Below are 7,494 nucleotides of genomic sequence, written 5' to 3'. Positions count from 1 at the left end.
TACTGAGGATTTCTTCAGCTCAGAGCTTGAGCCCAGACATTGATGAACTAGCATCCAAGAAGAGATGCCAGGTATCTGGCTTGGGCACATCAGATTAGACCAGTGTGCAATAATTAACGTTTTCTTTATGCACTTTTTCTTGCTACAAGGCATGGGCTTGAATGGTTTATTGATTTATTATCATTTTATTTGTAAAATTATTAGCCAGTGGAAAAAGTTTATTTTGGTATTTAAATCAGAAGGCTGCAAATAGAAAAGAGGCATACAATTTTTATTTAAATTGTATTTATTTAATAAATGAATGCCATTGATGTGTTTTTTCATTTGAAATTCGATTTTGCATGTCTCCACTATTAAATTATATATTGTATGGTAATAAGCGATGCTTGTTCCATATTCAATGTTAAAGCAAAACTTGTTTGGGTCCATATTAAAAGGTTAATTTGTTCAATGTTGGCCCGTGACTTTGTTCAGGTTTTACATTTTGGCCCACTGGGTATTTGAGTTTGACACCCCTGATTTACTCGATGACATCCACAAATTAATTGTGAGAGCCTATAATATAATATCCCTCAAATTCTGTCCGCCGTGGCGGCTCTGGCGCGGGACGTGGACCCCGCCTCTTTATCCGCCTCCGTGGCCTCTTAAACGGCGACCCTCGCCGCCGACCTCAGACTGGGGATGCTAGCCCCAGGTCCCGAATGGACGGAAGACTCCGGCAGCTCTGGAGTGAAGGGCGATTCTGGCAGCTCCTGGCTGACTGACGGCTCTGGCAGCTCCTGGCTGACTGATGGCTCTGGCAGCTCCTGGCTGACTGATGGCTCTGGCAGCTCCTGGCTGACTGGCGTTCTCTGGCTTCCATGAGGTTCATAATAATCTCAGGTGGTCCTAGATCCAGAGGTGCTTCCTCCATTTCATCGTCTTCCATGGCTGCACCAATGGTGGTCATACTTGTGGATGATGTAGATGTTGTAGAGGGTCTCGCTGCACCAGATGGTTGCACATGTAGATGACGTTGAGGGTCTTGATGCACCGATGGGGACAACACTTGTGGATGACGTAGTAGATGGTCTGGTTGTAAAATTGTCACTCGTTGCCATAGGCACGGAAGACGGAACTTCTTAAATAAACTTCTCCGTGGTGCCCCACGTTATTAATGAGTTAATTGTTGCATGATTTAATTCAATCACGTAATCAATTAAACGTTACGTAATCGATTTGATAAAATAGCATGTCATCACATTAATGTTAGTCACAGACACAACAATCTCTTATTAAAGTCACTTGTTAAATCCACTTGAATCAGTGTAGATGAAGGGGAGGAGACGGGTTAAAGAATGATTTCTAAGCCTTGAGACAATTGAGACTTGGATTGTGTATGTGTGCCATTCAGATGGTGAATGGGCAAGACAAATGAGGTGCACCGTTTTGTGTCAAGAATGGCAACGCTGCTGGCTTTTTCACACTCAACAGTTTCCTGTGTGTATCAATAATGGTCCACCACCCAAAGGACAACCAGCCAACTTGACACAACTGTGTGAAGCATTGGAGTCAACATGGACCAGCATCCCTGTTGAACTCTTTCGACACATACAAAAGGTGAACAGGCTTATAGTGAAATGCTTACTGACTAGCCCTAAACCAACAATGCAGTTAAGAAAATAGAGTTAAATAAACTAAAGTAAAAAAAGTAACACAATAAAATAACAATAAACAGGGTCTGAGGGCAGGTTTTCCTTATGTTTGGAAGTGTATAGTTTGTCCCTATAGAACTCACAGACATTCAGTACTCAACCACTTTCATCTTCTGAATCACTGTCTTCCGGTTTACAGTCCTCCTATTTAACTAGGTAGGTCAGTTAAGAATAAATTCTTATTTACAATGACAGCCTACCCCGGCCAAACCCGGACGACGCTGGGCCAATTGTGCGTTGCCCTATGGGACTCTCAATCACGGCCCGATGTGATACAGCCTTTATAACCAGGGACTGTAGTGGCGCCTCTTTGCACTGAGATGCAGTGCCCTTAGACCCTGCGTCACTCGGGCGCAACGCCTACGGGAGCTTTAATATGTTCTGCATTTTCTTTGGGAGCAGCACATAGGCACCCAGGTGAAAGCACGTTGGCTCGGCCTTACCCTGCCCAAGAGGAACAAGGGCCTCTTCAAAAAGCCCCAGCTCTCTCTGGCAAAAAAAGGCAATTTTGTAGGTCTGCCTGTATAAGGTGCCTCTCCTCCGCTGCGCTAAGGCAGATGTTTTTCAGCATCACTGCATGCTGCTTTGCCCAGAGCAGACTGGTCCCAACAGCTTGGGGGACAGACTGGATGTTCACCTGGGACTGGATGACACCTGGGACCAGACTGGATGTTCTTGCTGGAGAAAATCCTCTTACTCCAGTCTTGGGGGGAATTGGGGTGACTTGTTCCTTCCATGTTGCGTGATTGTCGCTTGATTTTTTCTGGAGAGCTGTACAGCAATGGTTTGTTCATCTGAAGAACAATTTTAAGAAATGTTAATAAAAATCTTGAATTTTGATAGAAATCTTTCATATAGTTCAAAGCACCTGGGAGAATGAGACTTAGATAACAGCAGTGATATGCCAGCGTGTGATGCAGTGTTCAACAACACTGAACTGCCTGCAGTACCTGTATACTTTCTGACCAGGCCACAATAGAAAGAGCGCGACAGGACCAGCCTATGGATTGTGGCCAGCAGACAGTGAATCTTCTTGGTCTGCAGACTTTCCAAAATTGCTGCCAGTGTTGGAGACCAGTGTATAATCAGGTTTCTCTTCTCCATGGCCTTCGTTAACATTTTAAAAGGTTTAAAACCTATATTGACTAGCCTCAATACAGTGTGACAAATATGATGGAGACAACATCCTAAAAAAGCGACTTACTTTCAAGCTGAGAAGTCAACTGAGTGTTCCTATCACAGGTGATTGACGGGGAATTCCTTTCAGACCTAGAAAATATTATACAAATAAGTGAAAATATAACAGTATGAAAGCATCTCAACATAAAACTAACTAGGCTAAATCCATTTGAGTATAGATTTGAGTGTAGAGTGACTTATTGCAGCATGAAGTGTTGGCACACAGGTCAGAACACTTCATGTAGAATAGATTAAGCAGGGGAGGGGGGGGTAACTCATGTTTCTAATATATGGAGTGGAAAGGGTCAGGTGACAACAGGAGGTGGAGATAAGAGTATAAAGTAACGGGGCAGGGAGTAGCTATGCAGATCCAAGACACAACAGGAGGTGGTGATACGAGTATAAAGAAACGGAGTAGCTTTGCAGATCCAAGAAACAACAGGAGGTGGTGATACGAGTATAAAGTAACAGGGAGTAGCTATGCAAATCCAGGACAACAGGAGGTGGTGATAAGAGTATAAAGTAACAGGGCAGGGAGTAGCTTTGCAGATCCAGGAAAACCAGAAGTGATGATAACAGTATAAAGTAACAGGGAGTAGCTATGCAGATCCAGGACACAACAGGAGGTGGTGATACGAGTATAAAGTAACAGGGAGTAGCTATGCAAATCCAAGAAACAACAGGAGGTGGTGATACGAGTATAAAGTAACAGGGATGAGCTATGCAAATCCAAGAAACAACAGGAGGTGGTGATACGAGTATAAAGTAACAGGGATGAGCTATGCAGATCCAGGACAACAGGAGGTGGTGATAAGAATATAAAGGAACAGGGAGTAGCTTTGCAGATCCAAGACAAAACAGGAGGTGGTGATAAGAATATTACCTAACAGGGAGTAGCTATGCAGATCCAGGACACATCAGGAGGTGGTGATAAGAGTATAATGTAACAGGGAGTAGCTATGCAGATCCAGGACACAACAGGAAGTGATGATAAGAGTATAAAGTAACAGGGAGTAGCTTTGCAGATCCAAGACAAAACAGGAGGTGGTGATAAGAATATTAACTAACAGGGAGTAGCTATGCAGATCCAGGACACATCAGGAGGTGGTGATAAGAGTATAATGTAACAGGGAGTAGCTATGCAGATCCAGTACACAACAGGAGGTGGTGATAAGAGTATAAAGTAACAGGGAGTAGCTATGCAGATCCAAGACACAACAGGAGGTGGTGATAAGAGTATAAAGTAAAAGGGAGTAGCTATGCAGATCCAGGACGCAACAGGAAGTGATGATAAGCGTATAAAGTAACAGGGAGTAGCTTTGCAGATCCAAGACAAAACAGGAGGTGGTGATAAGAGTAAAAAGTAACAGGGCAGGGAGTAGCTTTGCAGATCCAAGACAAAACAGGAGGTGGTGATAAGAATATTAACCAACAGGGAGTAGCTATGCAGATCCAGGACACAACAGGAGGTGGTGATAAGAATATTAACTAACAGGGAGTAGCTATGCAGATCCAGGACACATCAGGAGGTGGTGATAAGAGTACACAGTAACAGGGAGTAGCTATGCAGATTCAGGACACAACAGGAGGTGGTGATAAGAATATTAACTAACAGGGAGTAGCTATGCAGATCCAGGACACATCAGGAGGTGGTGATAAGAGTACACAGTAACAGGGAGTAGCTATGCAGATCCAGGACACAACAGGAGGTGGTGATAAAAGTATAAAGTAACGGAGTAGCTATGTAGATCCAGGACAAAAGGAGGTGGTGATGACAGTATAAAGTAACGGAGTAGCTATGTAGATCCAGGACAAAAGGAGGTGGTGATGACAGTATAAAGTAACAGGGAGTAGCTATGCAGATCCAGGACAACAGGAAGTGATGATAAGGGTATAAAGTAACGGAGTAGCTATGTAGATCCAGGACAAAAGGAGGTGGTGATAAGAGTATAATGTAACAGGGAGTAGCTATATAGATCCAGGACAAAAGGAGGTGGTGATAAGAGTATAATGTAACAGGGAGTAGCTATGCAGATCCAGGACAACAGGAGGTGGTGATGACAGTATAAAGTAACAGGGAGTAGCTATGCAGATCCAGGACAACAGGAAGTGATGATAAGGGTATAAAGTAACGGAGTAGCTATATAGATCCAGGACACAACAGGAGGTGGTGATGACAGTATAAAGTAACAGGGAGTAGCTATGCAGATCCAGGACAACAGGAAGTGATGCTAAGACTAAAGTAACAGGGAGTAGCTTTGCAGATCCAGGCCAACAGGAAGTGATGCTAAGACTAAAGTAACAGGGAGTAGCTTTGCAGATCCAGGACAACAGGAGGCTGTTATAAGACTATAAAGTAACAGGGAGTAGCTATGCAGATCCAGGACAACAGGAGGTGGTGATAAGAATATAAAGTAACAGGGCAGGGAGTAGCTATGCAGATCCAGGACACAACAGGAAGTGATGATAAGAGTATAAAGTAACAGGGAGTAGCTATGCAGATCCAGGACAAAAGGAGGTGGTGATAAAAGTATAAAGTAACGGAGTAGCTATGCAGATCCAGGACAAAAGGAGGTGGTGATAAGAGTATAAGGTAACAGGGAGTAGCTATGCAGATCCAGGACACAACAGGAGGTGGTGATAAGAATATAAAGTAACAGGGAGTAGCTATGCAGATCCAAGACACAACAGGAGGTGGTGATAAAAGTATAAAGTAACGGAGTAGCTATGCAAATCCAGGACAAAAGGAGGTGGTGATAAGAGTATAAGGTAACAGGGAGTAGCTATGCAGATCCAGGACACAACAGGAGGTGGTGATAAGAATATAAAGTAACAGGGAGTAGCTATGCAGATCCAAGACACAACAGGAGGTGGTGATAAGAGTATAAAGTAACAGGGCAGGGAGTAGCTATGCAGATCCAGGACACATCAGGAGGTGGTGATAAGAATATTAACTAACAGGGAGTAGCTATGCAGATCCAGGACACATCAGACGTGGTGATAAGAGTATAAAGTAACAGGGAGTAGCTTTGCAGATCCAGGCCAACAGGAAGTGATGCTAAGACTAAAGTAACAGGGAGTAGCTTTGCAGATCCAGGCCAACAGGAAGTGATGCTAAGACTAAAGTAACAGGGAGTAGCTTTGCAGATCCAGGACAACAGGAGGCTGTTATAAGACTATAAAGTAACAGGGAGTAGCTATGCAGATCCAGGACAACAGGAGGTGGTGATAAGAATATAAAGTAACAGGGCAGGGAGTAGCTATGCAGATCCAGGACACAACAGGAAGTGATGATAAGAGTATAAAGTAACAGGGAGTAGCTATGCAGATCCAGGACAAAAGGAGGTGGTGATAAAAGTATAAAGTAACGGAGTAGCTATGCAGATCCAGGACAAAAGGAGGTGGTGATAAGAGTATAAGGTAACAGGGAGTAGCTATGCAGATCCAGGACAAAAGGAGGTGGTGATAAGAGTATAAGGTAACAGGGAGTAGCTATGCAGATCCAGGACACAACAGGAGGTGGTGATAAGAGTATAAAGTAACATGGAGTAGCGTTGCAGATCCACTACACAACAGGAGGTGGTGATAAGAATATAAAATAACAGGGCAGGGAGTAGCTATGCAGATCCAAGACAACAGGAGGTGGTGATAAGAGTATAAAGTAACAGGGAGGAGCTAAGCAGGTCCAAGAGATGGTGGGACCAGGACACAGCATACAGTAGGGTATAGGAACATGGCATTCATGACTGGTCGGGCTAAGCCAGACAGAAATGGGTATTTAGAAATGCAATAAAACCTTAGGTCAGAGATGAAGCAACTACTTACGCGACCCGCTGTTGCTCTGCGAGAGTTTCCACGTATCTCTCCTGCCATGTAAAGAACAACGTCCTCTTGTCTGTGAGGGTCTCCTTTATCTGATGTGTCCAAACTTCCACATCTGACTGTGTGCTGCCTGCAACATAAAGGGCCTAGTTAAATCTATTGGAGAACAAAATAAACCAGTTCTACATGTTGTCATGACGTAGGCCTGGGGGGTAGGTTTATGACAGTCATAAATACCTCTCCCCCCATTTTTCCTCTCTCTACCCTACTGATGTTACATTTGAAAACCCCTTGGTTAACATAGAGATTCTGGGAACATCAGAAGGTGGGGGGAAATGAACTATATTCTGTTAATCCGACCAATTGAACATATGCATGCGGTGATACTTAATGAATATGATGTCAGTTCGGTTGTCATGTGAGACATTCTCATCAATAAGATGAAAACTCTGTGTAGACTTTACACTGTAGAGTTTATCAGATTCACATGGAATTGTTGTTCAATTTAAATGTTTGAATATGAAATTATTTGTGAAGGGATGAAATGTGATTTTAGCTTCTAAAATGTGAGAATTGGGTTTTCATGAGTGGCCCGACTCGGTGGCCCGCGTGAAGAGACATAGTTTACAACCTATGAAACACAACCTATCCCTCCACTATATAAGCCCTTGACGAAAATATAACCTCCTGTTCCGAGGATGTGAGGATGACGGTCCTATGTCAGAATGAACTACAGAATGAACTACAGAATGAAGCCAACATCAGCGTGAGCTTTGGTTGCGAATGGTATAAACGTTGA

At 43.5% G+C, this 7,494-nt stretch overlaps 1 long non-coding RNA gene across 1 annotated transcript; it reads right to left on the bottom strand.

Annotated features, from left to right (window-relative positions):
• Positions 1-436: 436 nt before the first annotated feature.
• LOC118964411 lies at positions 437-6,828 on the bottom strand. Its single transcript, XR_005051448.1, has 4 exons — positions 6,699-6,828; positions 2,899-2,963; positions 2,645-2,752; positions 437-2,488 (listed from the first exon to the last, which is right to left on the bottom strand). It is a non-coding gene; the product is annotated as an uncharacterized LOC118964411 (long non-coding RNA).
• Between the last annotated feature and the right edge of the window lie 666 nt (positions 6,829-7,494).

The sequence above is a fragment of the Oncorhynchus mykiss genome, chromosome 1, assembly GCF_013265735.2.
Source record: "Oncorhynchus mykiss isolate Arlee chromosome 1, USDA_OmykA_1.1, whole genome shotgun sequence".
Classification (NCBI taxonomy): Eukaryota; Metazoa; Chordata; class Actinopteri; order Salmoniformes; family Salmonidae; genus Oncorhynchus; species Oncorhynchus mykiss.
Note: the sequence above shows the minus strand (reverse complement) of the source record. Positions and strands in the feature narration are given on the sequence as shown.